This window comes from Lathamus discolor, chromosome 3 (genome assembly GCF_037157495.1).
Source record: "Lathamus discolor isolate bLatDis1 chromosome 3, bLatDis1.hap1, whole genome shotgun sequence".
Lineage (NCBI taxonomy): Eukaryota > Metazoa > Chordata > Aves > Psittaciformes > Psittacidae > Lathamus > Lathamus discolor.
In genome coordinates this window covers 127,703,427-127,712,178 of record NC_088886.1, presented here as the reverse complement: position 1 = coordinate 127,712,178, position 8,752 = coordinate 127,703,427, and the positions used below count along the sequence as shown (strand labels likewise).

The 8,752-nt window shown below is 40.6% G+C and overlaps 1 long non-coding RNA gene across 1 annotated transcript; it reads right to left on the bottom strand.

Annotated features, from left to right (window-relative positions):
- Nucleotides 1-696: 696 nt before the first annotated feature.
- On the bottom strand, nt 697-7,093 carry LOC136011223 (uncharacterized). The gene is made up of 5 exons (XR_010611300.1): nt 6,929-7,093; nt 5,900-6,078; nt 5,005-5,177; nt 1,700-1,818; nt 697-1,190 (listed from the first exon to the last, which is right to left on the bottom strand). It is a non-coding gene; the product is annotated as an uncharacterized LOC136011223 (long non-coding RNA).
- Nucleotides 7,094-8,752: the final 1,659 nt, after the last annotated feature.

Here is an 8,752-nt window from a genome sequence, read left to right as displayed (position 1 = left end):
TACAGCAGAAAAATCATATCCCATGTCATGCAGATGGTTCTCCAGTTTATATATCCCAGTATGGTGTTTACTTTTCTCATGGCAGTCTTAACTCTTCTGATTTCTCTTCAGTTTGTGATTCACAATTACCCAATATCCTTCTCTGCTGGTTATTTCACAGCCCATATTTGTATATCTGTCTTTGCTTAAGTAACTTTAATTTGTCTTTATTGAATTTCATCCTTGCCCTTTCCACATATCTGGATTATTCTTTCTTACACTTATATTTGATAATTCTGAAGTTCAAGACTGTCCTATTTGTGTTTGCAGCTCTCTTCAAATTTTTGTCATCTGCTAATGTTCTCAATTTTTTCCATTTAGCTGATTAACAAAAATCATGAATAGTAGCAGGTTCAGAGAACATCACTGCAAAACCTTACAAACTGTGTTCCTGCAATATGACAATGATCTGAACCCAGCTTGTTGATATCTGAATTTCTATAGTACATGAACCTACAGCTACACACTAGCTCTTCCTGACATTGGTATGAGCTGAAGGAAACTCAAAACTGCCAGAGATTAAGCCATCGATATCACCGCCTATCAGGACATACGTATTTGTATGCTCTGTATTTGTAGGTTAATGAGTTTATTCTGTGTCAGTGTACTTCATCTCTGTAACACAGTAACACAACAGAAGACAGGCAGGACACTGGTGCAGGTGTTACACATAAACTAAAATGCCATAAGTAAACCCTGATGAAAGCAACTTAGCAGAACATTAACTTATGGGAAGGATATAAACCAACTCTTAGTGTTTTAAACATTCATTCAATATGTCCTGATGCATACAGCCGTTGCTTCCTTCTCCTGTAGTTGGTCCAATTTCAGCAAATGTACCCTTTACTCATAAATATTTCATTAATAGGTTTGAAATTTGGCTATTGCACTCTTTTTCTGTACGCCATTCTACTTTCCTGTAGATGGCAAAATTTACAGGGCATCTGATCAAAAACTTTTTCTGTCCCACTGGGGCATGAAGAGTAGTTCCCCAAAACATTTTTTCAGGACTCTCAAATTGAGGCTTCACAAGCTAGACTTTTATACTCATGATTGATCATGATAACTGAGTGCTACTCAGTTGTCATTTCATTTGTGAATGCTCATGTCGCAAGTTGCTGTCTAGGGACTGGTCTGGACACATGCTCCACCTGTTAAACAGGAAAACAAAAAACAGTCACTCAGAGAGATCCTCACTGGCAACATGGCCTGTGTGTTGTTTTATTCAGAGCAGCTTTTTCCTAAGCCCTGGAGAGACCTAAGACCCATTTGTGTAAACACAGATGGAGAAAGCTGAGATGCCTGGGAAATGGATCCTTTACAAATTCAAGCAAATCTTGATGAACTCCTGTTTTGCAGGATTTGACCAGTAAACTCTGAGTTAAGAGCAGGGTGAGACATCACCTTCTTCTTGTGTCTGTGGGTCCAGCAAGTCCCCAAGGCCAAAAGTCTTGCAGTCTGCCTCAGTTTAAATTTTCACTTTTCCTCCCACAACTCCTCCTTCTGGAAGTCACTTATCATTACCTCGGGATTGTTGCCAGATTCCCTTCTGGCATCACTTCTCTCCCTCTTTTCTTCAATCTTTGCTTATAAGGTACCTTAATCACTTCCCATGTCAACTACCGCAAAGCTTTTTTTTATAGCTCTCTTAAATACTTACAGGCTTTATATACATTTCCTCTCCAAACTTCAAGGGACGCAGATCATTGCTTAGAATTGAAGAGGTGGAAACGAGGGCCTTATTCAGATTTCTACATGACCCACTCATGCCAAAGTTTCCTGCAATATGAGATGAGAGTAGCTTTTGTATTAGCATGCAAAAAAATATAGTTTGCAGCCCTGGTTCTGTGTTACATCCCCGCTCCCTGACATCTCATTCTGCTCGATGATGAATTTTTTCCCAAAGCATAAAGCCACTGGGTCACCCAGAAATCTGGCTTTACTTTTTTCTTTTCGTTATAAGTTTGAGCATTCTGGTGATAATTTTGCTACTCACTAATGCAGAGGTTTATAACTGTTTTCAAACTGTATTTTTTCTTTTTCCTGTGCAGTATTTTTAATCCTCCTGGCAATCTGATGATTTGTCTTCTTTTTGTTTAATAGCCTCCTAAAAGAAGTATTGCATAGACCCCACAGGTCTGGGCACTGCAGGTCAAAACTGACCAGCTAGATTTCTTAGTGACAACTTCTGCTATTTTTCATCAGATAAAGGATACAGGTTAAAGGCTCAGACTAATGGGAAAGGAATTTCTTTTTCTCCTGATTTGAAAAGCGGAACTGTGCTTTATTTTTCTCCATCTTTGGGCTTTACATCAGCTGTCTGTTGGGTGTTTCAAAAGTAATTGTCTTGTCTCAGCACAGTAAACTCACAAGCTAATTCCCATAACACTGGCAATACAAAGCAGTCAGGCTAGCCAAGATATTTGTGCTTCAGCGTTCCAAATACACTCTTGACTGCCTTCAAGCAACAATTTTATTGGGTTTTCCCTCCTGAAAAATCATCCAGTGATGACCTAGAAGTGAAAAGTTCTCTGTCTTATTACCATTTCTATCCAATTCCACATCAAATTTACTTAAAAAGCTGGCTTTTACTAAGCCAAGAGTCAAATATAAGAGCTACAAGGCCCTGATTAAGAAAGCACTTAATCACTTTCTGTACTTTGAGTTGGACAGATGCTTTACCCTGTCAAGGACTATATCAGTAGCTGGGGGAGGACTGGGGAAAAGAGCTTGGCTTAAAGCCTATGAGAATTCACAACCAAGAGATACAGCTGCAGGACCTTACTGAAAATGCTGGTATTCTAGGACTATCAGGTGTCTCTCATTTTGCTCAGGACTTTCCAGGATACGTGCTTAATAAACTCAGTGGCTTGAGTTGCATCTGAAAACAGAAGCCACAAAAAGCCCTGGGAATCGTCCTGGGAGCACCTACCTTTCATGGAAAACAGAGAGGGGCCCAGAACAACTTCTGCTTAGATTAGATTGCCCTTACTAAAAATAGGAAACCCTTTAGTCCTCCATCTCTCTTGATAAAACTTTATTTTTAAGCATATGTTTTGTTTGACCTTGTGGTCAAAAAAAAAAAAAAAAAAAAAGAAAGAAAAAGAAGAGAGAACAAAAGAAGAAAAAAAAGCCTCCTGACACAATTCCAAGTAACACTGAAAATAAGGCTGTGCTGTAGTTACTTGGGATTCAGTGAGTGAGAGGTTTTATACAGTCTCAGAATGTCCAGTCTGCATTGTTCAAGTCATTATTTCTTGGCTCCAAAGTGATGTCAAACGACACTTCATCCAGAATGTGTCTAGTTTTCATCCACAAGGTATCCCTTCTGCTTTCTCTGTCTTCCCAATATATTTCCCCTGTTCTTCCTAACCCCCACAGCAATGGCCATGAAAAAACAGCAGTGAAATGGCCATCAGCACCTTTAGATCACATTAATTTGGTGTACTGGCTCTAGCACCATCAAATCAGGCTGTAGACAACACTGTCCTCTGTAACGACTTGACAAGTTTTTCTTGCAGTCCATCAGCCAAAGCAACCTGAATGGTCAGAGTCCATGTCTCTGTTGATGCGACAGGAAATAGACCTCCTTTCTTAACCTAAAAGGAAGACTTTTTGGACCACAGCACACCATTGTAATTGTGTACTGGAAACTCACGCTGTCATTTGCAAAGTGTGAATTTTATTTCAGGTGTAAAGAAACATGAGACAAAATTTCTGATGGAGCTTGAAGAAGCTGTAGATAACTTCCATCTAGAAAAATCACATGTGCAGCACTAGACATACCCTCCTTTTTAAAGGAAAACAGCCCAAGCAGAAAATACATGTCTAGCCGCAAAAATAGTTCCAGTTGAGTATTGACAGATGCTTAATACACAATTGAAAATGTGCACAGACACAACAAAAGAAGCACAGGGTTAACATGTAGATTGAGGACCAACAGGCAGAAGGATGTGAGTGAACCTTGCATGACCTTTTGAAAAACAAACTCTCTAGCGGCTCTGGGACTCCAGCTAGCGCTGTTTGTCAATGCAAAGCTGGTGTGAGCTGTGCAACCCAATTTACCTTCCATCCCAGGAGGATGTTAATTTCCATTCCCTCACCTTAGTACCAGCTGGGTCCCCATTGCTAGCACATTCAAGGTCCAGGAAACCCATGCAGATGTTTTCATGGACATAGCAAAAGCTCTCTCTCTCTGCCAAGACTCACACTGAGCTTTCCGTAGGAGCAAATGTATCTGTCACTTCTAAAGCAGTGTGGTTTTGGAGCAGGTCTAATTTAATCTGCAGTTGAGAAATAAAATCCTCCTGACCTAGTTGTTGTATTCTCCTTGCCCTAAACAATCCTGACAGTAAAATGGCTATTATTTGTCTCTAAACTTGGAATCTCAACCTGAGGTAACCACTCTCTCTAGTTAATTTCAGTCCTGAATATGGTTTTGAAAACTTATTCTTCTTTTCCAAACCAGAAATGCACAGACTCTTCTGATTGCTATTAAATACCTCAACTCTCAGGCTACTTGTAGTTCAAAATAAATAATTTCAGATTTCCAGACTTGTTGGCCGAAAGTCTTTCGCCACATACACACATCCTGAGGCTTCAAATTTCCAATTCTGACCACAACCAGTTGAAACTGATAGTCAGACTGGGATTTAGTTACCATGCTTCGAGGGGCATACTGATTCCTGCAAGTGAAAATCCTTTTGGGGGTGCTTAGAGGTGTTGGAACTTTTGTAGCTCACATTTGCACAGCATTCGTGTATTTTGGTGCATTCTGGAACCTTTCTGTCAGGTCTGTGCTATGGTGTAAGGTTTTTGGGTGAAATTCATGCCCCTTTGAATGCTTCTTTTTAACACTCCAGAGCAAATCACCTTAACAAAGCAATGAAAGAGGTTTTTTGTGCAAAAGTGTTTTCTTAATGTGAAAAAAGAGGTCAGTACAACACCTCCCAGAATGATACCTACCTTCTGGTCATCAGCAATGGCAGTCACCTATGAAGGTGGGAAAAGGCAACCAAGTCCTTCCGCACTCATGTGGGAGCATCAGCCAATGCAGTAGCGAAGAGCAGCCAGTAAAGAGCAGGGTATGTGAACAGATACTTCTCTGGAGGTGGAGGCAGAAGCTTGAGCTCTGAGTTCTAGGATCCAAAGGCAATGAGTATCTTTTTTTGCCAAACTTGTACCAGGATCAGATCTGAATATCCTTAACTTTTTAAAGTGTCATAGTGCTGTTCATCTGCATGTGTCTATGTTCAAGTCTACTCCCATTCTTCATCTATTCAATTGCACTAGGTTTTAAGTGCTTTAAGAAGAAACACTATCCTATATTGGGTATAACACTTGAACAGGACCCAGAATTTGCTTGGAAAGTAACAGGTGACAACCTTTCAAATAAATACTACTAAAAAGAGTCAGCAAGTTTTATTTCAGTTTAATTCTGGATTTTGGTGACCTGTCCTGGAAATACACCTTCCAAAAATTTTAGCACAATCTTCTTACCTTCCTGCCTGAATACATCAGAAATTTAAAATTAAAGCAAATTTTATTTTTTTTTTTTTTTTCCCTAACACATGCACCATCTTATGTTGCGAATTTGCTTCTCTTTGGAGTTCCAGATACGAGCCCTGGAAATCTTCATTCTGTTTCTTTCGCTTGTCAGTAGTCATTTTCCTCTGAATTTGTGTTTTTGCTTTTCTTGGTGCATATTTGTTCAGCTCCACCATAGAGACAGACCTAGTGCAAAGAGCTCTAATCCATGATTTCTCACAGACGTAGTGGAGAATTAGATCAAACAATATACCTGTGTCTGTTGTTACTCATAAAGCTGTCAAAAGAGTTCAGAGAAGTCCCCAAAACTTACCATCATGACTTCCTACATCACGTTGATATGTATCATGCATGGATCTTGATGTGTACCAACAGAGAGAGGAAGGTTCTTTCAGTGTCACCTTTTCCAGATCACATCTTCAGCCACTCCTTAGTCTTCCACCACTGCTAACTTCACCTGAAGAGTTTGACTAGCACAGTAGGTCCTCCCCTCTGTCTTGCGAAGAATTGCAGAGAATAGAAAAGAAAGGGTTAATAATACTCCAATGTGCAAAGTTAGGAATACTGTGCAACCATGTAGAAAATACCTGACTGATAATTTACTGTGTATAGCTCAAACAGCTATAATAGAAACAATTCCTGCAGCAGCTTTTGCTTTAAAGGAAACCTGCACTTTGCAAACGGCTCACTGAACAGATCATCTTAGCTATTCATTATGGAATGTGCCATCCTTACAGGAAAGGAATTTGCTGAGCTCGGCAACAAGCTAGTCTAACTGTTCAGTCCTGTAAAAGGCCTATATGTCAAATTACGAGGAAGACAATTCTACAGCAATGTCTTCAGTGGGTTGGGCAGTAACTTGAGAGAGACAAGAATAGCGCTTAGGGTTAAAAAAGAGAATTATAATAAAGAAATATTTCCCCTTCTAGCTGCTCTTATACACATCACCATAATATACAGAGGCCAAATCACCTATATAGCTCATACTTCTTGACTCCATTGAGAAGGCATACTTTTAGCTTCCCAAAACATGAGTTAGCTCCTTTCTTATGCATCTCTGAACTACCTGGGTTTGTCCACCACAGCAATGGCAGGTCCTCTTTGCAGAATTTGGATCATTCTTTGACTCGAATGTGAACTTCTTCAACAACCATCAGGCTTTGGGGTTTTATTGTTTTGTTATGAAGAGAAGCTCCCATATGATGTTCTAATCCTACCGCTGTCCCCATCACTCTTCCTGACCTGCACATGCCTAAAACAGTTTAAGAGCTCAGGCTTCTGTTTGGGTCTTAGTCCAGCCCCAACCTTATTTCAGAGACATGTGGTGCAGATAGATACTCACAGAATGAGAAGCTTGGCTGCCTGTGTGCTGGATCATATAGAGGACAATATGCCAAACATTTCAGCAGCCCAGTCCAGTACAGCAAACAGATAAAGAAGCGGTAGCCAATCTGAGGAGTGGTGATGACAGAAGAGAAATTTCCAGAGGTGAGGGAAGCATTATCAAGAGCAGTTTAGGTGGATTTGAACCTTGTTTGGTATTTATCTGCAAATTAACAGCTGCACATGAGTTTGGACCCAAAGGAAAACTCCATCTTTCTCAGAAGCACAAAATACCATAAGGCGAAGCATTTGCCTAAAAGCCATCAATAGGAGTTCTTATTCCATCTTACAAAAATAAGCAACAGCAGATATGAACAGTAATGATTAGAGAGGAATAGATGTTTCACTCATTATCCTCCACATCTGGAAATTGCACCGAGTCCCCTGCCTATCTCTTCACGCAGCACTTCTTCCCAGAAGGAATGGATGGAAATTTGGAAACTAAATTCTTTTGACTCTTCTTAAGGTAGTTGCCATACTTTTCTTTCTGGAACCTCTTCCCTGGATAGAAGTGAAGAGGGAGGTGGGGGGAGTACTATCTGTCACTTCAGGTCCTTCTTTCGCATTAAAGAATTTGTCACTGAGCTGAGCTTTGGCAAGTAGAAATACAGGTAGCAGAAAAGATCAAGCCTTTGAACTTACCAGAAAAGGCTGGATACTGCATACGGCTTTACAAGGTGCCTCTAAGTGAACTCGTTCCACTGTTTCCCTCTGTTTTATTTACCAGCATAAAATTTTACTTTTCACTCTTTTCTTACTCAATCTAGAGAAAAATGCTTCTTTTCAGGAACTGGAAAACAGACTCCCTTTGCTTATCCCTTCCTCTTCAAGTGGAGCGCACTCCTGCAGTAGCCTGGGGGAGACTCAGTCATTCCCACAGCATGTTTGAAGTGTGCATCTCCCTTGCCAAAGTATCTCAGCCTGAAGCACACCCCAGGAGCCATCCAACTGCATCAAGGTCCACTTTATCTCCTTCAGAGTGGAGTCAGCACCTGCTTCTCACAAACAGCATCACCTTGCACAGTGGAAGGATTACTTGGCCAACAAATCCTTGACCTCTTGCACCTAGGATTTTAGTCAAGACGTTAATCTAAAGCAGTGACAGATGTTTTAGAAACTGACGTATACACACCAAAAAAAAAGAATCTCAAAGTTGACTGCTGATAGCTAGTTCACTCTCAAAGACCTGTGGGACAGGGAGAAGAGAAGGTATTTAGAGAGCAGACAGTGTATTTACCTCTTTGCAAACAGGTGAGGAAGCATGCAGAGGTGATGGTCACTCCTGGATAGCTAGAACTGGTCACTTCTCCCCATTCACAGTTATCTAGAAAGAACTCAGTTCTGTTGAGCTATACAGGCAGCTGGTCATGAGCTTGGTAGACACAATCATGGTGTGCCTTATTCTGTGTCTTCTGTTTTCCGGCCCCTGCACTGCAAATGAATCTGGTTTTGAGAAAGGCTTGGGCAGTTGCTTACTGAGAGCAGCAGACCCACTAGACAGCCTGGACCCATTTGCAGCTGGAGAACCCTAATCTTGAAAACAGTTTCCTGAAACAGAGAGATAAAAGAAGGAGAGGAAACAAGATGGGGAACTTCATTTACAAGTTTCATCAGAGCATTCTGCTAGCCTTGGGTCCCTTTGGTTTCACAGCTCCCATTACATTCATAAAAGACATATATATATATATGTATATATATACACACACATATGCATATAAATATATACCAGGACATAAGGTCTCATTTCCAGCCCCCACGGTGGCATTGTAACCTATTTTCCTTT